This window comes from Plectropomus leopardus, chromosome 13 (genome assembly GCF_008729295.1).
Source record: "Plectropomus leopardus isolate mb chromosome 13, YSFRI_Pleo_2.0, whole genome shotgun sequence".
Taxonomy (NCBI): Eukaryota; Metazoa; Chordata; class Actinopteri; order Perciformes; family Serranidae; genus Plectropomus; species Plectropomus leopardus.
In genome coordinates this window covers 30,072,680-30,097,159 of record NC_056475.1, presented here as the reverse complement: position 1 = coordinate 30,097,159, position 24,480 = coordinate 30,072,680, and positions in this window count along the sequence as shown.

Here is a 24,480-nt window from a genome sequence, read left to right as displayed (position 1 = left end):
AATCACATTTTCTCTGAAATTCCTGGATATCATTTGGGCTGTCGGTGACCAACGGGTTTGGCCCAGAGTGGCCCAAACCCTATGATTTTATTTTACTTTGTCAGCTTTAGCTGCACAATTGTAACATGAGTTTCACTGCAGCCTCACAGCAAGGGATATAGATGCAGAGTAAGCCTCCAGGAAGTGCACCAGACTCTGATGCAAATTTTACATAGTGGCCAAAAGTGCAATTACACTGTCTGGGTCCATCACATGATGCCCACAGGCCCAGAAAGACTTTTCTACATCTTTGGGAAAGAGAAATCTGTAAATCAGTAAATTATCTTTTGGAAGTGCCACAGCCCCCCACAAAACAACTCATTTCACTATCTAGATTTAATCCAGTTCAATAACATATGGAAAGTCCAAAGGAGCCTCAAGATTAGTTTGTTTGGACTAAAATTCCAGCTAGCGAAGTGCTAAGCTGGAAGTCAGTCACTCCGCCGGCAGATGTTACTTGCTCGGGCACACTTAGCTGCGCGTGGCTGCCTTAGGTCTCAACAACAAAAACATTGGTTTTGTCTGTCTGCCAAATGATTATTTTAACACTGATATCGGCCCAGAATTTCACAGCTGAAGCATCCCTAGTCTCTCCCAGTGATTGGTGTCGTTGTTTCTTAAGTAGCAATGATGTGCAGACGATGAAGAAACCTCCGCTGACACTGACTTGGTTGCATAAGAATCAATTTATTACAACAAAGTTCAGCATCCACCAGGCACCATGGTCTGCCTGGGAGAGGATTCAGGACCAATGCGAATCTCTCTATCTTACAGCTCATGCATGTGTCTTATATAGGTACAAGCATCTACACATCTATCAGTAAACATTCCTTCACCTATTGTGTCCAATCACACAAACCCCAAGGGGACACATTCCATGTAATTTAAGCCAGGTGTCCGTACTCCAGACATCAGACCCCATGGCCTAACCATCCCTTAACCTCTGATCTCAAGATAAGACCCATATAAACAGAGCATAATACACCTCATAGGCTTTCTCTGTAGTTTGGAGTTTAGTTTCTCTCTTATGTCCATGTCTGTACTTTTAGATATCATATTCCATACAGCAATATATAACATAAAGCAATACATCTTATCTACAAGATAACATTTGAAAAACACAATTATGTATGAGCTGATAACGTCTTTTAATAATGATGCATTTAAGGTCAAGAACTTGGGAAGAAAATATCTAACCCAAAGTCTTGCCTATACATTTGCATTTTTTTTATCTGTAAAATAAATAACAATATATGAAACCGACACACCGTAATGATACAGTAGCAACACAGCAGAAACAGAGCATGAATATTCTTCATGCACACAGCAGAGTGTGAGAATCCAAAAGGTCAAGAACATCAACCTTTCCTGAGCTGAACAGAAATGTGAAAGAAAACACCATTGCTTAAGGATGTTACCACACAATAGAGATATGACAATAGAGAAAGAAGTTAAGTGCAGAGGAGCAGATGTCGGCGCGAATTCAGTTACACACTGCTGGTGTCACACTCACTTTTATAGTTGCACATAAAAAAACGGGGGCACTGCCCTGGCCTGATATTGTTCAAACAACCCAAGTCTAATGTAATGAGCTGTACCCGTTAATGTACGTCCACTGTCACCTTACGGTAATGAGCTTTGCAAAGATGGGGAGATGTTGCTTTCTCTCATGAGCAGCCTGTATTTTCAGGTAGCAAACAAGACCTTTTGCAGAGATATAGTGCAGGTGCCCAGCAAGAGTAGTGTTGATATTCAGGTGCACACAGGCAGGAAGAAGAGGCAGAGGAAGAGAGATGTAAACAGGCTGAAAAAAGTCAGTGCCATCAGCAGGAAGCTGTGAGTAAAGTGCAGAGAAGGCAGCCGGAGCGTGATTGTTGAGAAAGTGTTTCTAAAGCAGGTAAAGGAGAGGGCAGACATTGTTTGAAGGAGAAGAGGGAGGTTAGAGGAAATGGGAAGGTGCTGTCAACAGGAATGACACCTTCATGTTTTAGAAGAATCTCCAAACTATAAATATAAACTTAAAAACTATTCTCAATAGTCCTATTAGGGCAAGAATTGTACCATGATTTGCTGATGTATTGTCTGATACTGTTATTGTAGGTCCAATAAAGAAAAACCCAGTAAATACATATAAACATCTTCAAGTGACGAAAGAATCTTATACGGTTGAACAGAATACTCCAACATATTTCATCTCAAGTCGTCACATATTGCTGCTTTGTCAGTGGGCTTTCGTGTCTACATATTACACTCTAGGTGTCCTCCTGCCTCTGCTGATGACATACAAGGATGCTGCAACCAACGCCAGGCAATCAAAGAAAGTACATGGTTAGATTTAGGCAACAAAAGCCTGTGGCAGCTGCCCAGACCTCAACAAAGCACGTGGCAACTGCCCAGACGATTTAGAAGAAGAAATCCTGGTTTGGCTTTTCATTAATACAGGAAGCAAAAAGAGGTCTTCCGGGTGAAAGTCTGGGGTTTGTTGGATCCATCCACCACCCCTCCCAGATGCCCTAAAAGGACCTTCCAGCTCCTTATATTGTGTAGTTACCAGCAGTGTTTAAACATGATGCTAATCAGTAGCATATCATACGGCTGAGATGTCTTCCTTTTGCATGATAGGTGGTGTTACCAACTGACACCATCTGTCCGCAAATCATTCTGTTGCTCCAGATGCTGACCAGCCAACCAGCGATGTATCATAACACTGCAATAGACTTTGTCGATTTACAAACCACCTTACAAACTTATGCTGCCTGACAGTATATCATATCATGTCAAAGGTGATATTTATGACTCTGGAATGAGAACGGGCTAGATACTCTGATGAAATGTGTATTTGATACAGATAATGTACTTTTTTAGCCCTTTCTCAATTCGAAGTTGTCAATTACCACTGCTTTTACAGTTTTTCTGCTTAACATCCTGACTCCAATAGCCACCTTTCAGTTCTGTATGATATACCGTTGGATGTCGTCAGATGAGAACACAGCTGGACAGCGCCTGTCGCATCTACATGATGTACAGCAGGATAGCGTAAGGTTGAAATGCTTCCCATCTGAATGTGATGTCTTTTTTCTACAACTCACCACTGCCTCTTTTCCCTAATCCTAAGCATCCATGCCCATATGTGCATTTGTTGACATCCAGATGTTGGTTGCCACGTGCTGTTGTTCTCTAAGCAGAACCATGTGCAGCTTAATCCCATCTTGTGCTTGTGTTGACATCATCTGAAGTCCACTGCAAACTGGCGTTATATGAGGACTTGGGATGAGAATGAGGGATGAGAATGTGTTGACTTTTTACAAGTATCATTCAAGTAAAATGTGTCTATTTTGACTTGTGATAAAGGAAAATCCTCATTTGGATAACCATGTTTGGTATCTTACTTTTGCGATAAAAAATGATTTAAAGCTCAGTTCTGAAACTGTTCAGGACATAGTTTTGAAATACATAATGAATATAGCATCATCTGATCAACCCATATTTTTTTCAGGCCTAAAACAACAACTCCTGGTTAGTTGAGTGTGATATCCCTAACCCTTTTCCACACACTTTCAGTGTAAGACTCACCATGCACTGTCTATTTGAACCCTGCCTGCTTTGAGTATGAACACAGATTGTACTCCTTACTACATGAAACTGAATTACTACCAACATGAAAACGCATACCATCAGTGTAGTTATGTTTGCCTCTGGGTGAGTGCATGGCATTCATTAAGTTTTTCTAGCTCTTACAGTCTGAATAATATTTTTAATATCTCTTTTACTCTTTGAAACCTGAACTGACATCACTTTTCTTGTTCTGCATTCAGATGCTTTTCACAAGTGTTTAAACCTTTGAATATTGAGCAAATTAGTTTGATTTATGTTAAAAACATAGGAAAAAGACAATGAGCTATTTGGCAAGAAACAAGCTGAATTTTTAATTACTAGAAATGAGCAGATTTAGAAAATTATTTTTTAAAAGCTGGGGAAAGGTTTTATATTTATAATAAATAACAATAATTTCAAATATAAATATTTTTTTTAATGAATTATGATTTTCAAGCAGTTCAATTTCCATGTTTATTTTTAACAACTTTTTTTTGTTTGTTGATTTATTTGTTGCTTTTTTTGTTGATGATTGATTATGTTAATCCTGATTAATGACATGATTGTCCATAGTAAACTAGTGTTTAATCACAGTTAAATGCAGATTTTGTATCTGTTCTAAATGAACCTTAAAGGTTTATTTTTCAAGTTTCTGTATCAATATAGGATTGGCCAAATATGCTTGCTTTATGCAAATTTGCGTATATTATTATTGCAACAGTCCAGTACAATGGCAATTACTCTCCATAATATTCTCCAGAATAACCTCAAAGGTACTGCATGCTCAAAAACTATACTAAAAGAGAAACGTGAGCATATTTCTGTAGAGAAACTGTGATAGCTGGTTGGTTGCTGTGTGTGATGCATAAATGAACGGGAGCTGCAGTCATGTAGCTGCATTATCAGTGGTCAGTGTTCTGACTCTATGTTCAGTGTCCTGCTGTCTGGCTATCTGCATAAAGTGCAGGTCTGCTGCAGCTGTCCAGCGTGTTCTGCCTGTGGAGAGGGAGAGGAGGGCTTTGTGCATCAGCTTTGTGTTTGGCTAACGAGTGGTATTTAAGACTAGATGTCCTTCACATCAACAGTAAATGCAAATAGCTTTGGTCTTGTTGAGAGAACTGTCTGGCAGGGCTTTATAGCAAAACTTGTCATTAAAAAAAACCCCTTTCTTTATCCATTTCTGTGCATGGAGGTTTGTTTCTGCTGCCATCCACAGTATTACTGCTGCATCACTTCCAGATTTCCAGAACTACGGGGTGGGTCGAGGGTCATGATTACAGAACGTGCGTGCATTGATGGCATGTCAAAAAAATTTGTGGCCTTAAAATAGCATTAACTTTGAAAGCCATATATATATATATATATATATATATATATATATATATATATATATATATATATATATATATATATATATGTATATTAGGGCTGGGGGACTTTAACGCGTTAATCACGATTAATTAATTACACAAAAATTCATGCGTTAAAAAAATTAACGCATTTTAATCACACCAATTTTTGCACCGCGGAACCTTTCTCACTTTATGAGTTTCCGGGGGACCGATTATACTAGCGCACCACCTACCGTTCATGACTTCAGACCATCCATGCTACAGACAACAACAATGAACGAAGAAGCAGATGAGACCGCTTTGGTTGGCCCCATGGATGGGAAATTTTCAAAAATAAATTGCTCCTCACTGTTCTCTGGCCAAATATTTATATGCGATTAAAATGCGATTAATTTCAATTAATTAATTACAAAGCCTCTGATTAATTAGATTAATTTTTTTAATCGAGTCCCGGCCCCTAATATATATATATATATATATATATATATACACATGTCTGGGCCTGTGTTGAGTCAAATTAAGCCGCAGGCTCCACTCCTGGTGGTGCCCTTCCGTCAATTCCTTTAAGTTTCAGCTTTGCAACCATACCCCCAGAACCCAAAGACTTTGGTTTCCCGGACGCTGCCCAGCGGGTCATGGGAATAACGCAGCCGGATCGGTAGTTGGCATTGTTTATGGTCAGAGCTAATCGTCTTCGAACCTCCGACTTTCGTTCTTGATTAATGAAAAACATTCTTGGCAAATGCTTTCGCTTTCGTCTGTGTGTATATATATATGTATACACACACACACATACATATATATATAATTTGTTTTTTGTGACACATAGTTTCAGGGCAATCTGGCAATTTACTGCCAATAATAAAAGCAAGTCATTGCCTGAGGGAGAAGAAGTACCACCACATAACGGTTTTCATTTGCAATACCAACATGTCAATACCTAAACATTATTGGCCTCTAAAAACCAGTCATCTATCAAACGTATTCCTGCAGAATCCATAAAGCAGGCCCTCAGGCTGTGCAGAACCTCCAACAAACAGCATAACTCCTTCGCATCATATCCTGCAGTGTTTTCTTTTTATATAAGTATGTGACTAATACAGATGGTTACACAAGCTGGTACCAACAGAATTGGCAGAAATTCTGAAAAACCAAAAGTCTGGAGGTAAAATCCTGGAAGGCCACCTGCCTTAAAAAATCCATCCCCTTAGGGGGAAAAGAGATGATGAGAAGAGGCAGCAAATAGATCAGCAGCAACACTCCTCACATCAGAAAGTAAGGTGAAAATATTCAGTTCCAGAGAAGCCGAGTGTGCGGAGTAAAGCCAGGATATCACTCCTGACAAGAAAAGGTTCAAGCACTCACTTGGCTTCTGAGTGCAGGAAAAACTGGCTGGAGCCCTCAAATCTACCCACTGGAAACAAGAGGCTTTGTGAGCACCTTGAATCGGAGCAAAGCTTGGAGGGGTAGATGCAAAGAAAGCTGCAGAGGAAGCTAAAGCTGAGGCTCATGGGAAGTATGGGAAGTGTGATTGAGAAATGACCCCACTTCAGATTTTAAAAGCATCGTTAAGAGTTCAGATTGCCAGAAGACAAACGGACTTGTGTGTGCTGACACGTGCAACTGTCTCTGTGTGTGTGTGTGTGTGTGTGTGTGTGTGTGTGTGTGTGTGTGTGTGTGTGTGTGTGTGTGTGTGTGCGTGCGTGCGTGGGTGCGTGCGTGTGTGTGTGTGTGTGTGTTTGATGCATGGCGTGTGGCTGTATTTGCAGTCTGAGAGCAGGACAGTGCTTTCTGTTTGATCAAAGATCAGAGACGCTGTGTGGCCATCAGACTTCTGTCTGCCATTATTTATTGATGAAACAACAATTTCAGCAAGAACCCCCAACCCCACAGACACACACACAGACCTCCCCCTCTACATCAGCAGGACAGCTCAGATCTTTCACTAACAGACGAGCCCTGAGCTGAATGTGAAGCTTGCTTATTCCTCATACTTCACAATAACAAGGTCATTGAAAGGCAGTAACAGCTGAGCACTGGACACATACAGTCTTATTCAAAGGTCAGCATAGCAGTTAGCTTGAATTTAAATGAACAATATGTATTTAACAAGATAAATCTAATTATCACACACTGAAACTCTTTATAATTCTCAAATATTCACCTACATTTTTCATACTGTACCCCCACTGTGTAAATTCTAAAGCATATGATAGAAAGGACCTTCTGTTCTCTTTTTGCCCCATCAGCTGGGTCTGTTTTCTCTTTCAGCTGTCACATCTCATTTGGTGTTATTTCGCCTTTAGCAACGCAGGCACCGGGCCCTCAACACTGTGTCACTGCTGTTGGTGCTGCTTGGACTTCCTCTGGGCAGTGGTGAGGTCATATTTGTTAAAGAGGAACATCTTCCACTGGGCAAAGTCAGAGAGGATGACCCAGTGGATCAGGCTACTGGTCTTGGTGCACGTCCTCTCTCAGGCTTATTTTAGGCATGGTAAAACTGTGGTTATATGCTAGATAAGAGGTCATACTGGCTTGTAGCAGGACATTATTAAAGTTGACCCGTCTATTAATTTACTCGTCTTTTTTAAAGCTTTAACAGAAATTGTCCCCATGTATCAAAATAGACTGTATAACTACCAGGCTAAATACATTTTATTTCTGCTGGACGTCTAACCATGGGATTGAGATTAGGCAGGTTTCCATTAACCCTCAAAGTGTGCAATTTGAAACTGCAAATATAAAATACACCTAATGGAAACGCGTCAATTTCGAACAAACTCCCATTTTTACAATTGGTTTGAGGTGGTATTTCAGGCCATTCAAAAAAGCCATATTTTGAAAAAACTCCATGGAAACACTCTTTTGGCTTTTCTAAGTGACATGATGCTATGGCTATGTGATTGTCAGTAGGAACTGGCTCCCTCATGATGCAGCAGGAGCTACAAGAGGTGTTATTGCATCACATAACTCTTCAAATATTAGGAGGGGATCATCTGGAAGTTTTGAATCCACAATTCCTCTGTGAAATCGTGGACCAGCTTAGCTCCCAGAAATCCCTCATACATGGCTGCTCCCGCATATAAGGGGCTTGCCTTTACATTATCGCTCCATAACACGCCTATGTGGCCTTGGATTGGAAAGAATGACGGCCAGTGCGGTGGCTGCGATAGAAATAAAGCTGCCAACATCCATCACATGCTTCCTGGAGTGTTATCACCAGAGGAGAAGTTACAGAACATCACTCAGTGGAAACACAGTCATCTTGCAATTGTCTTTTATAGACATTCTGAAAATATTGCATAGGTTTGGTGCAAATCTATAATGGAAATCTTCCTGTTGTCTCTGTTTTGGAGCTAGCCTCAAGTGGACATTGGAGGACCTGCAGTTTTTGGCATTGGCTTCAATTTTGGGCTTTGGGGGTTGCTGCTTGATCAGTATTATAGTGGCCATTGCTTACCAAAGTTCCCAGGCCCCTTCTGGTAGGTGTCTTGGTTTTGACTCGTGTTCCAGTTCCATTTTGTGAAATCAAGGCACCCACTTGAGGCAGGGAAAAACTTGAACAAGGTTTATTTGAGAATACAAAAAAAAAAAAAAAAGCACAGCAGGCAAGTCCCTCCAAAATAACATCTCGCCTGGTCCACTACCAACTTGATGTTCCATGTTATCTCACATATCAGTAATTATCAAGTTATATCATGGTAACATGCTCAAAAACTGAACAATCCACACCAATGCAGACTTCAGGTTTCTTCTGGCACATCATGGCATTCTCTCTTGTCATGCGCACTAAACTGCCTCATACCATAGCATACCATACCATAAGCAGAACTTGTCATAGTCCTTTAAATTAGCTTGTGTATGATGTTTTGTTGGTTTTATGACTAGTGATAAGCCTCACAGTCGTTACAAATATTCAAGGAAGCCACAAGAATGAAATGATGCCATTATTCCTGTTTTTCTCCATTGTATGCACACAAAGGAAGAAACTATAAACATGATTCAGAGAAACTTGAGGCATTTTTATCAACAAGAGGAATCCAGGCTGCTAACTTTAAGCATAATTCCACAGTTTTCACATAAATAGGATACTAAATCACTGAGCACAAACTGCATCATTTATCACACTTTGTTCACCTGGAAAACTCTGGCCTTCGAACTGCCACATTCTTATTACTAAATGGTCTCACTCACGTCTCACCTGTTTAGACTGAGTAGGTAAAACACTCCAATCATGTGTCAGAGTATAGAAAGGCCTCAGGTAACCTCTGCTGTGTTGGGTAAAAATGGAGCAGCATGCAGAACAGAAAAGGAAAGCTAACAATAGAAGTTGTCATATTCATTTTTGCCAAAATACATAACATTTGTGTATTTGTAGAATTTTGACATAGTTGCACTATAAACTATAGGTTCGCAGTGTGACTCTGTGAAGCTGGGCTGTTGGTTTAACCCAACAGAAGCTCATTGGATAGACTGATGTGCATTGTATCGTCTACTGATACAAAAGCTGTGTTTACATGCACACTTTTTCTCAATTTGATCGAAATCAATCTGATTAGAGGTTTTAGGTCAATTGTTCACATGGGATGACCTCAAGTGTGGTTTACATGCGCCAACTCATGTAAATGAAACAGCTGTGTGACGTGCAAAAATGATGACTGTAGTAACTTCACATGGCTGCTAGCTCTGACCATGAGGCACATGCAACTGGCACTTTTCACACACTCTCACGCCACAAGTTTTTTCACGCAGTGCCATGCCTAATGATTGTGTTGATGCAATATGATAAGCAGTACGATAAATTCACACTATTGTATTAAATTACAGGTTTTCACTATTGCTAAGACACATTTCTTTAAACCTTTGACCCTCCTCCCAAAACTGTAAACAAAAAAACCAGTTTTCAAACTACATTTACAAAACCTTCAACTCTTCTGGCAAATCCAAACAATCACATCGAAACAGTTATATCTGCTCAACACCAAACAGTGTTTTCAGATCATACACACCGCATTCAGTAAACACTGCATCAAAATACAGAAAACCCAGTTTTCAGGGATGTAGCTAGAAAGAAATATATAAATAATATAAACGCACATGGATGACAAAATAAAAAAACTCAAGTTTTGATATTGCACAGTGCAAGTGCGATTTTTCATTTAGCTCAGCAGGACTTTGTCAACAATGCGAGTCTACCAACCCATAGCCTTGCAAGTCTACAAAAAGGAAACAATTCCAGAAATATGCATGCAGTAAAAACAGCAATGGAAACATCTGCGCACAGAATTCCAATGGCCAATAAAAACAATAATGTTTCTCTTTCTCTAAATCTCCTGCTTATGGTACTCACAGAAAATCTGCTGAGATTGGTTTGTACTCTTCATCCTGCATCCCTTGTTTTCAAGAAAAAGAACATGGTCTATCACAGTTGCTTGAATTTCCCCTTCCTCCTTCTCCTGGTTTGCCACCTCTCACACACACACTTCCTCCTCTACGTCTCAAATTGTTTTCATCCATCTTTGATATCAACCTTCAGCTCATCTGTGCACTCTGAACCAGCTTCTGTTGGTTTCATAGCACCATCAGCAGCAAGCGTTTTCAGTTTTAAACTGTTGTGTGCAAAGTGTGACACTTGTGCTGTAGTTGTGTTCAACTTCTGCCACCTTTATACATCAAAAGTTCATCACAGTGCAAAATGGGTTTTAGTAAGTGAGAATGTGTTTAGAGTTTTGCAATAAGAGTGAATTAAATCTGCAAATTGTGTCTAACTAGGGAAAACTGTTTTAGGTTTGACAACAATCTTTATACTGTATACACCAAAAAATGAACTCTATCTTGGGACAAATAAACTAAAGTTTAACTGTGAAAAAGAAAAAAAAATCCTACATCTGGTTATCTAGCATGGCCTCATGAAGCCAAAACACATACAAACAGTACTTTGATAGTTATTGTTTTAAATGTATCACAGTGGTGTCCATGTGAGGCATTCATGTGAGACCTGCGTGTATTGTTTTGGTGGAAAGAGACAGTTTTTAGAAGAGGGAACATAGTTTTGAGAGCATTGTTTTATTTTGCAAGAGATTTGTGGAGTTTTGACAAAATTATTCACTTTTTTAGTTTTATGTTAAGAATTTTAAGAAATTATATTTTCAGGAAACATGTTTAAATGATTGGTGTATTGGAAGTGTAATAATGGAGAAGAGTGGCGAGATTCACCTTTTCCTTTTTTATAGCTTGGGCAACCTATAACTTATACTGAATATGTAAGCCTGGCATATCCAGATGATAAATGAATAACATGTATCGGTTGGCTGTTTCCATTTACTGTCAAATTTCACAAATTGAAATTGACAGTATTGAAATATACCTAATGGAAATATGTAAATTTTGGAAGAAAAAAAAAACTTTTTGGGCTTTTCTATGTCACATGATGCTAAGGCTATGAGCTTATCAGTAGAAACTGCATGATGTAGCAGGAGCTACAAAAGGTGTTATTGCATCATATTACTCTTCAAAAGCAAAGCAGATCATCCAGAAGTTTTGAGTCTACAATTCCTCTTTGAAATTGTGAACCTCCCAGAAATCGCTTATTCATAGCCACTCCCATGTATAAGGGGCTCACCTTTCCATTATGGCTCCCATAACCTCGGATTGGAAATAATGATGGCTAGTGCATGCTAGCCATCATGCTGCAATAGAAATAAAGCTGCTAATGTTTTGAACATCCATCACCATGCTTCTTGGAATGTTATCGCCATGGGAGAAGTGGCAGAACATCACTTAGTGGAAACACAGCCATCTTGCAATTGAATTTTATTAACTTTTAAAAAATCTGTGATGGAATGCCGTCTTGTATCAAACAGTACTGAGATGAGCTAACTGGCTCCTTTTAAACTTTCTTTGTTGTATAGTAGATCATTTACAAAATGCATACAGATACTAAGGAGCTAACTGGTTTCTCTTTAGCTGTGCTGTAAAGCCTTACTCAATTCTCGCCAGTGATCTGGGGCCTGCTGGCCAATAGTGCTGAAAGAGACATATGTCATTCTCCCTTTTGAAAGTTAGTGAAGTTTGTGAGAATGAGCAGTTTGGATACTCCTTATTAATATGAATACTGCCTTTTAATAATGTTGAATTTCTTAACTGTCTGAAGTGGCATGATACTTACAATGTGTGTGGATGGATTATGTTTTGCTGAGTAGTGCATATGATAGACCTATGTTTAGCATGCAAATCTTGGCAGCCAGTGGTCTTCATCTTTCAGGACAGTCGTCTGGATGCTGTGCCATAAGATGTCCCAAAATTGTATATTTGCTTTATATAGTTCTCATTTATGTGTGCTGTAGACTATATGATGAAAGGAGTGTAAAGGCACATTTTTAGCTGAATAATACAATAACAGACCCAGATTATTGAAGAATTGAAGGTTTTTATATTGGTTTTTATGAGAAATTCTTATCGTAAAAATGGCAAATTCATACAAATTTTTACTATTTAGTATTTGATTTTATATATTAAATACTTCAAGACACTAACCAATACAAACTAAACTCCTAACATGTTGATATAGTGGTGTTGAGCACAGCATAGACCCCTGCTGGTGTGTGTTACCATCAAACAAAGGCCAAACCTACACACTGTGTTCCTCATGTGTGTGGAAACTGAAATATTTAGGCACAGCTGCAATTGTATGTCACGACCTTTTCAACTCTGCCCGGGAAAAGTTTCTAAGGACAGAAAGCAATGACCATGGCAGGGTGCATAGCAGGACACAGTTTGCTCAACTTCTCCTTTGCTGTCTGTTCTCATAATGCTGAGACACCCAAACACTGACACGCATGATTTGGGATGTCCCTGAGCATTTTGAGGAGCTTTAAATACCATTATGTCGGAACAGTGGTGAAATATGTCCGTCGACATCTGCATGAATTTTTCTCAGCCTTGAAAGTGTTGTACATCTTGAGGTGCTGCTTTAAAGTAGAAATATGAGAGGGGGTACTTTCAATATGATTTCTTGCTTTTCTCCCTAAGGATACAAACTTACAGATTCTGCATGTATTAATTCTAAGTTTTGATATGGGTTTCTTGACAATTTTATAGACATGTTCTTCCTTATAAATATTTAGAAAAAAAGTACAAACTAGTATGTATATTTTGAGAAAGATTTCTGTCACAGATGCTGCACTATTGAAGAAAGTAAATAAAAGTTGTGAACAGCACAGCGAACTCCCCAAATATAGAGTGTTTGGTTTTAGGAAATGGAACATAACATTATAACACTGTTTTCTTTGGTGTAGAATCAACTTAATATAAGAATCGTAGGGAGAGGTTCCTTATTCATGGAGATCGCTACAATACACTGCCATGTTTCTTCAGAAACCCAGAATGAACATACCAAACACTGAACAGGGCCATTCATGTTGTGACGTTTTCGCATCAGCCATCATAGTTTGTTTTAGAGAGGAAAAGACCTCTGTGGATAATTTCTTTCCAGGTAAAAAGCTCCTGAAATAAGAACACTTAAGGAATTCTGTCAGGGAGAAGATCCAGCCAGTTGGAATCTGCAAACCATTCAGCTACAACAGAACAGGCTGCTAACTGCTAATTGCTAATGCTATGGGGGTTAGTTGGAGCAATGCATATATATTTGTCGGTTAAATTATTCCATTTATCACTAGTCAACTAAATGTTAATAAATAGTTAAAGTAATGTGAGAAATACTCATCACAATACCCCATAGTCTAATGTTCAACTTTCAATGTCAAAAAACAGCAAACCATCATATTTACACATATTGATTCTAAATATTTTAGTGTAGATTTACTGACTTTTTATGATTCATGGTTGGCTATTTATTCATAAATTAATATTATTAACATGCACTTATATATTAATACAACCATAGACAGTCTGAATTTGAATATCTCAACTGCATTCAAACTTGACAAAAAAAATGAGGAATACAATTAAACTTGCAAAATCTTCTTGGTCAGTGTTATTAGTTTTTTAGTTACCTAGTCCACTGTTCCAACAATGACCAGCTCTGGTTTGGTTGCAATAACTCCTTAATTCACAAAGTTAGATGTGAAAATATGCAGTTTTTCCCCAGCTGTCTCACTCTGCTGTTCCTGTTGGTTGTTTACAGTCCTGTAACGTTGTCCCCACCCCTGGCAGTCACCATGTCAGCTCAGCTGCCTGTTCCAAGAGTAGAGGCTGACCTCTAGTGGTGCGTGCTGTGCACTACAAACAATACATCTTCAATACAGCCTATCTGTCTAAACTTAACAGAAAGATGAGCTTCTGTAATTTTGACGGAATTAAGAATTATACCATTGGGATTTCTGAATACTCTGGTATAATGAAACGCTGTGATACCGTCCAAGCCTACTGTAGTAGATTTATTATGATTTAAGTAAGTGAGTAAACCAGGCTGGCTCCTGAGCTACCCCATCCTCCCTGTCCTTTTGGAATATGTATTAGAGTGTGTCTTAGAGTAACAACTGCTGCTATGATGGTTCATATGATGTTCTTTCTTGTCTGACTCTTTTTTTTTGTTGTTAATTGTCACTGTTGGAAACACCCACCCACATGCTTAAAGAAACAGTTCATCCCAAAATCAGTTTGTGTGTGTAGATTGTTTTGGTCTGAGTTGCCAAGTGTTATATATCAGGTATAGAGACGGTATTTTAGGGCTCTTATTGAGTGTTTTATTAGTATTAAAAGGGAGGGATGGATTGATTTATAAATGCTTACACGGTTTTAATAGTGTAAATGGAGAAACCTGGTGCACATCATTATGGTTTTGGTTATAATGACAAATCTCTCTACTGTCTTTTGATAGTGTCTTTTGATATACTTTTTTTCTTTTTTGTACATAATCCTCAATTTCACACTTTCAGTGGAGAAGATGTGGTGGACCTTCAGAGCTATCAGGGTTTTTGACTGTAATGATCCAATGTGATACAGTCACAGCGAGAAAGGAGAGAAAGTGATGGCCACACACACGCGCACACACACACACACACACACACACACACACACACACACACACACACCCTCTGTCTCTCTCTCTCAGAGAGATGCAAGCCACAAACAGATGTTTGTATCCACCTCCCGCTGATCATTTTGGCAATTATTCAAATTGTTCATGAGTTCAAAAAATATTTTGCCCTCAGTAAGTGCTGCGTTTTTATGTGATTGCTTTTATGCAGTTGCGTGCACGAATAGATTCCATGTGGTGCATTGGCTTGGTTTTGATGGGCACCATTGCACATTATTATAATGGGCCCTAGTGAACGCTATTGTGCACATACCGTTTTATCATACCCAAATTTGGTGTATGTCAAAAGCGTGTTTGGTGCCAGACAACTGCATCTGAGTTAAAGCTCTGCTCCTCCCTCTTCATCTTCCCTTGTCAGCGCCTTGCAAATTTAGCACCCTGCAGAGCAGTGTTTATCCTGAGCATCAGCATTGTTTGTCACAGTTGTGAAATTGAACCACTATTAAAACATGTCAGTATAGCCACCCTAACTTTGGCAATAACCCACCATTAAGTATAGCGACAAGCAAGCTAGTCAGGCATAAAATCTCATCGTCTCCCTCCAACATTCTGTCAGATTCGGATTCACCAACTGCTCGGTGCAGGAGGACAGAGACGCCGCATTGCTCTCCCTCTTCCACATCTTTATAAACTAAAACTCGGCTTGAAATAATGTTGATGTCTCTCACATTGCGGCTCTGATCATTCAGTTAAACAAATCTGACATGAGGTTTGATTCTGCACATGCAGGGGAGGAGATGAGGAGTGCAGAGCTGCAGCCCCTTCACGTGTCTGTTCTCTATGATTCTTTAAAAAATTTAAGTCAGATTTAGAAGACAATCATTATGGTCTACTACTATACTATCATTGTTAGTGTGTGACTTTAAAAAATGAAACAGGGTAGAAATTGAGAGGAGGAGAGCAATGAAAAGGTATGCAGAATAAAGTGAGCAGAACAAAGTGAGCAGAAGGGGAAAGCAGAACACACTTAGCCTTGTTATTTCAACTGAAAAGAGGCCCACTTTGTAGTTTGGGGGGTTGAGTTATGGTTTATTATTTTACTTATTCAGAAAACAGTGTTTTACAATTTTATGTAAAACTGATTTTGAATGGTTATCTATTTATAGACCACTAAAATGTGCACAGTGTGGTGTTGCATTTTTTGTTGTTGCCTGTTACAAATAAATTATAAATGCAGAAAGTAATTGTGTATGGGTAGCAGCTGTTAAGTGTAAAATAGATGTTTAGACGCCTCATATATAAGCTAAACAGACATGTCCCTGCTCATTGCTATGCAAAAATGTACTGTATGTACTGAGACCTCAAGAGCCCTTCTGTTGCCGGCAGACCCAGAGGAACCACACAGCAGGGCAAACTTTGCAAGTATACCATTTATTACTTTTTTAAAAATGCATTTTATTGATTTATTTTAAACAAAAAGCATGCATTCTCACAAATTTCACTTAATTACTTAAAGGTAATATAAGAGTGAACTCATAATTAGTTTGGAAGGGGGGGGGGGGGTAGGGTAATATCCAGAAAACAATATTTGTAATAACATTATTACCACACTACATTTAAAAATAATAATAATATTTTTAAGCACTTCTGGGGGTCATTCCCTCGTTTGTTTGTTGGTTTCCCTTTTCTGTTTTTTCTCTCTGTTTTTTCAGGTGATTTTCTTGTAACTTTTTGCTGAATTCTTGGTCAATCTTGGCCAGTCCATGTCTTGTTTAGTTGCTCATTGCCTTCTCCCAAAGTTTGTTTATTTGTTTTTTTAAAGAAATCAAATCAATTTGCCCAGGTGTCAGTGGGTTAATAAATATATTTTTCATCTTGAATTTAAAAAAATAGCCCTCAATTGTTTTATTTTGTTTTGTTTTGCTTTGCTTTTTGTTAGACTGTCAGAAGTTAGGGCACGTTTAAATCAAATTGCCCCCTTGCTTTTTGTAACGGCCCCTTCAGTCACGTCATTGTTGCGCCCGGCCTGGGCAGACTCGCTCATACAAGAAACAATGATGTGTGCCAAATGAGTCCTCAGTTATTAATGTGAGCTGAATGATAGACAGCATGTATTGTTGATGTGTTAAGGTTTGAGACAGCATGTCTATAAATAACATTGGCAGAGTGAAAGGTCGCTTCCACAATCCTTCTCCTACAATAGAATGAGAAAGAAAAACCAAGTGGCATCCTCAATGTGCAACTTATCTCAACTTATGTGATTTTTAAAAGTCATCAGTCCGCAGGCCTAATTGTTTATAATGAGGAACTTTCTCAATCAGTGTCCCATTGATGTGCAGATGTGAAGACTGGTACTATTCTTGGTTGTAGAGAAAATCATAAACTCACCATTCCTGCAAATGCCTCCTAAAATGCCTTTTCAAGACACATTCAGTCAGTTGAAAGCTGTTCTTGAACCAGCTGGAGAACATGCACATACATGGTCTCTTTTGAAAGGTAACGCTCTGAAGTTGTTTTTTTCCCAAGAGTCCATCACTGTGACTGCTGCTGGCATTGAGTAATAGAAGTTTGAACACAGAAATAGAAGGTTTTTATTTCTGCCTGAATATTTTCTTCTTTTTTTAATGCCTGCAGATGACTATTAGAGGGGATTATTACCTGGAAAATACTACAAACAATTTTGCATAAAGACAGAAAATCTAAATTCATGAGCATTGGATATTCCCCTTTTTTATGTTTTGGGAACCATCCGTTTATTATTTATTTAGTGTATTAACAGTCTGTTGAGGTACCGAGGCAAAATGCATATTATCATGTTCAGAATTTAATGGGCTAAAAGAGGCATCAGTCATTGGCTCAACCGGATCTTTGCAAGAAGACAACAGGCAGAGGCATTAGGACTTTTGAAATGATGTGAGAGCAGTCCATGGATATTTATAGATGTAGAAATGTGTATGGAGAACATATTTTACTGGATTTGGATCGTCTTGACCTTTGCAAATGTATCAGAACTTTTTTTGTTTGAATGTTATAGATCATTGAATTATAATAAGGCTTCACTGGTGAGTTGTACTTCTTTGATTGTTGGTGGTCTTACAGATGCGTTTATTGACTGGCAGCTGGCACATTCCTTTGCAAGCAGTGTATAATAAAACAATAAAAACTTTGATTATCCAGTTTAATGTGGACAAAAAACAGGTGTTTAAGAGAGCAATTAGGCTACTATGCCTATAATCTTACAACAAAATTGTGTTTTGATTCAAACTGACAATATTTGTTCCCGCTTTTATATTACACACATTCGTATTGGTCTGTGCAATGATGAATCAAGCTTCAGAAAATGTACTACATTAATATTATTTTCTACTTTCATTGAGTTATTTTTTAACAACATCAGTCCTAATCATAAATATCAAATATTCATTTATTTTCAGAATTTTAACACCAGGTTATTGTCATGATGCGACTTTGTTTTTTGGTAAAAAAAAAATACATTTTAAAAAATTGTTTTCAGTACACTACATGCTAAGTAGATTTATTTCTTTCCTTTTAAATGTCACAACCTGTTATATGTCATTGATTAGCAGCAACACTGTTTTTAAAATATTATTTTTTGTGTAGTGTCAAATACTCTGGGATATGTCAGTGATTTGCAGCAGCATTGATTGTGACAGTGGCTTAGTGGATACAGCATATATTTTCTCCATCAAAATTGACATCTTAAGGTGGAAAATAATAAAAATGACAAATTCCAGGGCAAAAGCCCAGAATGACAAACAGAAATAATACAATGCATGCTTCATGCTTTGATTGCTGTGGGATCAAAAATGTCAGTTTGAATGGGTTTCAATGGTGCATTTTTTGCACTTAACAGTATGAACGTTATGAGTATGAATTTCATTTACACAGTGTATTTTAGACTTATTGTAGGAGCTGAGCTGGAGATTCAAAGATAAACAAAAATACACAACCTTGCCAAAATGTATGCCATATGCATGAACACAGCCAATAATATAAAAAAAATAAGAATGAAAAGTGCATAAAATGCACCAAACAGTTTCTAAGGGTTAAGAGAGCAAGTAGGCTACAGTTGCACTTAATCTTACAACAAAACTGTTCAGGAAGATTAACATATCCACGTGCTCCCAGGTGATTCTTGTTCATAATCTTTTGACCATTAGCAGAGAACACCCACTTGAAGGACACCGATGTCCCGAAGGTGGCCAGAAAGAGCCTCACTAGGATGGCGAGCCTTGGGAATCTTCTCTCGTTTTCTTTCGACCAGTGAAGGGGATTAGTGTCAAGGGATGGCGAGGTTTCCCTCAAGTGCCGTTCCACCTCACTCTCTGCCTGTCCTCTCTAATGTGTCGGGTTGTGGTAGTCTCCACCCAGAAGTTCCATCCCATCATTCCTGTAGGGTGGCTTACAATAAATTAATATGATACATATGTACGTTTTCCGATGAGCTCCAAAACTTTAGCCATGAACTCTGATACCCTCCTGCTGTCAACCTCTGCATGGAGTAAATGTTTTTCAGGAGGCTGAGGGTGATGGGGTAGATGTTGTGGATGGAAATATGTATTTTCAGCTGACATCACAACAGTAGCACACTTCAAGCTGCTAACCATGGGCAAGATCTCTGTCATAATTTTTTAGTGGTCATCCTCAGAGTCGAGAGTCCTGGCGTCCTGGAGTTTTGTGATGGTCCGGCCAGGTAGAATGCTGTGACTACCCATAGTCAGTCTACCAACCTCTTGAACATGTTACAGACAGAGCTCCATTATGTCTTTGTAGACTGGATCAGGGTGTGCTTTGGAAGCTCCATTTAAACCTGCTTTGGCTTCTGTGCCACAGTGGCGAGATGACTATGGCTATGACGCACCAAATGGCTTTGGACCGACTCGCTTTCTCCCCACCAGCAGGAGCGACGTGATTTTTGGCTGTGACTGTGAGCCATCCTCGAAAATTGTACCCAGGTGCTTAATCTTCACGCGGCACAGCTAAGTGCTAGTGCTACTACTAATACGGAGCTAAGTTTAGCGTGCCTCATTGTTTACATCAGACTGCTACTTTGCAAAGCTGTTTGTGTGTGTATGTATAAGAGAGAGATTAATATGTGTAAATTGTGTGCAACATTAACCTATTGATCTACGTTGGAAGCCGGTCTCAAATAGTTCTGATAGTTAACTGTTGACTCCCCTAGATGGAACCCTGAGGTGAACCCCGAGTTATTAGAGGAAAACTTACACCGCTGTCTGTCTGAAAAGTTGCTGCTAAACCACTAAGTATTTTAGTCCATGCTTATATCTGATAGTCTTAGGCATGCAGAATTATCCATCCATCCATCCATTTTCTACCGCTTATCTGGGGTCGGGTCGCGGAACACCTCACCAGGGAGGCAGAATTATTTTGGTGAAAACTTTAATTTGGAATGAAACTGCATATTTTAAGGAGGAACGAATTACTTATTGCGCTTGCAGCTACTAACTATTTTCATTACGGTTTAATCCATGAATTGGTATTATTTTGATTATTCCATAATTACATCATTTGGTGTCTTTTGTTGGGTCAACAGTCAGAGCAGGATTTCTTGCACAACCTGACCAGCCTTTAATATGCCAACTCGTTCTTATTTCAAATAGTTATATATTGCAGCTTTACATATTCTCTATGGCTGCGTTCTCAGCTGATGACGTCCAGCAGCATATTATGGGGGATCTTGTGCCAAAAGCACTGTCAAAGCGACGGCATTTGAAGACTTTAGAATGAGAACGGGCAGAATCTGCATGGAGAATTGTAATATAGAATGACTTTGTGAGACCAACGCGTCAGCAGAAGCTACAAGCTGAAAAAACTTGGTCTTACATTGAAGTTGTTCTGTATACTGCAAATGTTAGTGCTGTTTTTATGCCTCTTCAACCAACAGTCTGAAATTTTAGAATATTATGAAATAGTGAAAAGCATCACATCTACATTTTAAAAAGTGGAATCAACTAATTTTTTTTCTCTTTGCTCTATAAATAACTGTAAATAACAATACACCATTAAAGCTGTTTCAGCACAGTTTTGCCCATTGCAAACAAGCTCCAGAGTGTGCTAAAATTCACATTCATGTAGAAATGTAGAATTTAATTTTTAGATATTTTTGAGGATGGATTTGATGGTATACAGCCTCAGTGCTCATAATTAGTCTGCATAACAACAATCAAGTTCATAAATACCTCTGAGCAACAGACACAATCCCAATTAATGAATATAAAGTCTATATTTAGCTCACATATGCATCAGTGTCCTCCTGGGAGCCTGACGCCAAATGCCCTTGTCTTGTGCGCAGAAGTGTATTAAGTGAGGGATGTATCGTAAGGGAGACATCAGCTGTCAACCTGGCCTGTCACACTTGTCAAGAAGTGGATTCATTAATCATGTTTGACTCCACATGGGAGAGCAGCCTCCATTTGGCTGAGGTCTGAAACACCTATGGCATCGGGCCAAGCTCTCTGCTGTGAGCTGGAATCACATCTGGAAGTGCTATATGTCAAGAGCACGCTTTGAAGGGAGCACATTAGACAGGATTGATGTCCGTCATCTTTCTTTAAAGTTTGATGAGATGAAACTTTCACAGGAGTCGTTTATGCAGGGGATGAAAAGGCTTTTATCTGTTTGGAAAAAAACTGCTGAGGCTACAGAGGTTGAGAAGAGATGTTGAGGACACCTGGACAAAGTAACTGAATATCTGTGAAAATCTCTGGATGTGTCATAGTAATGGAGCCTGACTAACACCAGCTATCATTACAGCTAAAAATCACTCTAAAAAGAAAAGCACTATCTAACACTGGACCAGACTGCTTTAATGGACAATAAGCCTTGTCATATTGTTTTGGAAATTGATGTTATTTGAATAGCACCACAACAATACTGTGAATGTAAATAATTAAGAAATTGTTTTAAAGGCTTTTATCTTGAATAACTGATAATTTGATAATTTCGTATTCTATGTTATATAAGAGAGGAGTTTTTAAAGTCCGTCAAACACAGAATCGAAGCAACAGCAATTTAAAATTGTTTGAAGTTAATATCAAAGGCTTCGTTCGCTCCCATTACTTCCTTTCTCTCACTTTTGTTTGGGAGATAATTGTGCTAAAGTTTTTGAAAGTCCATGTAAACAGAAAGTAAAATGTTGCCATGATATTTCCCCTTTGCAATGCAAGCATGGATGTACAGATAACTTAGCAGATGTATGAAAGTTTATTCCATAAATAATGGACATCAGAGATAGTTGTATCCTCCAGAGGTGTACGTCACACTGAATCTAAAAAAATATGTATATATTGTCGGTGTGTTTTGATTTAACCGTGTTATAACTGAGAGGAGCACGAAATTTGACACCAATTGTGGCAAATGGGCTAAAGGAGCTTAAAACTCCAATAATGTCCTTGGTCACTTTGACCTCAACAGTTCCAAAGGGTGAAAAAAGGAACATAGTACAATGGTTAAAGCAACATTATATAGCTTCTCCACCTTAAAAGTAGCTTTGAGGTCGACCTAATAGCACACTAACTTTCAACAGGGAGAATGGCATCAATTCCACTCCCACCAAGCCCTACTCGCCTACTTTCAACACTATTGGCCAGCAGGCAGATGGCATACACCAGCTTCAGCCAAGAACAACGCCAGTTAGCTGTTATGTATCTGTATGTATTTTGTAAATGATATACAACATTCCCACCAAAATAAGCATGTGCAGGCAAGATTTTTAAACACAGGTAAACCCGCTCAATATGAGCGAGTGGCTGTAATCCCACTGCCACTGATCTCACCTTTGGAGAGCAAGTCAGCCTTCCTGTTAGCTGGCATTTGTGCGTGTGTGTTGTTTCATTTATAGTGTGTCTGTGCGACGTCAGGGCAGAAAGGCAGGAGAACAGGTAAACAGTAGACAGCAGCGGGAACCAAGGTCTTTAAAAACTTTAAAGTGGTTTCTTCTCTTTAAATTTCCCTTGCCTATTCAGTTTCTCTTTCAAACTGTTGCAGACTAATTTGGGACAATGTTTTAGCATTGCTTCAGAGGACACAGACAGCAATTAGTAAAGGCACGTCATTGCATCTCGCCGGTTAAGGAGCTTAAATTACTGCATTCACCCGGGTGTCTCGTTTAGATCAAAGCTGATCAGAGCTGGAGGCCATAAGAACCTTTGTCTACTGCAGAGTAATTTGACCCGGGTGTAAATGCTGATCATACGCATTCCCATTGCATTTAAAAGCCAGATAGTAGTAGTTAGTTTTTTGTGCAGTGGGAATGAGACTATATTGTGTGCAATAAAGTTAAAAAAAAAAAAACAGCCAGTTAGCTAATCTCGTTACTGTTTGATATAACGGTTTAGGCTAAATGCAGCAGGTTTCCATTACAGATTTGTGCAAAACTCAGCAACATTTTCAAAATGTTGATGAAACACATTTGCAAGATGACTGTGTTTCCACTGAGTGATGTTGTGCAACTCGTCCGCCGGTGATAACACTCCAAGAAGCATGGTGATGGATGTTCAAAACATTAGCAGGTTTGTTTTTGTTGCAGCCACCACACTAGCCGTCATTATTTCCAGGCAAAGGCGATGTAGGCAATGTTGCGTGTTAGGCGTGTACTGATTGTGTGTGCACTGAAGAGGGGTAAAATAACTTATTTGTTACTGTCATGATAAACCACGAGCCTGGTGCATGTGTATTGTACCACTGAAGTGATGGCTTCGGCATTAGTTTACTTTGGCTAATGAATCCAGCAGGTAACAAAATAGTTTGCACAGTCTTAGGGTCAAACAATAGATAAACACTTATTGACAGAGTACATGGAAAAATGAAATTTTAGACATCAATTAGTGCAAAATAATTACATTAGAAATTCATATCATGCAAGCTTTCTATTGCAGCACATACCACTGCTGTTTCTTCAGACTTAGGTTTTTGTGACCATGATACTCAACGCATCTCTAGATCAGAATATATCGGTACCAGTGGACTTTAGTTTTTGGTTTTCAAGACTTTCATCTGCAATTTTCACCTGCCAAATATGATTATGCCTCATGAATCCAGACAGAAATATTTGATTTTTGAAATGTGGGAAGGAAGAGTTGTCTCTCTCTTACACAGTCCATGAGACCATGTCACAAAACACTTTCCTGACAGTCCCAGAATAAAGTGTTGACAGTGCTCAGCTTAAGAGAAGGCCTTCTGGGCCAAAAAACATGCTACAGAGTTTGGATGTGTGCTCTGCTGTGCTGGGAAGGGTGACATGTCATGTTTGTCAGTGAGAGGTTTTGTATTTAGAAATTTCAATTGTTGACAAAAGCCATGGGACACCATGAGCAAACCAAATGAATGGACTTATTGATTCCCTGAGTGCAACAGCACACACCACTGACATTAACACCTGTAATACATAAAAAATAATCTGTGGGTTTTTTTGAGTCTTATTTCGAAGTGATTCACATGACAGTCTCTAAGTAG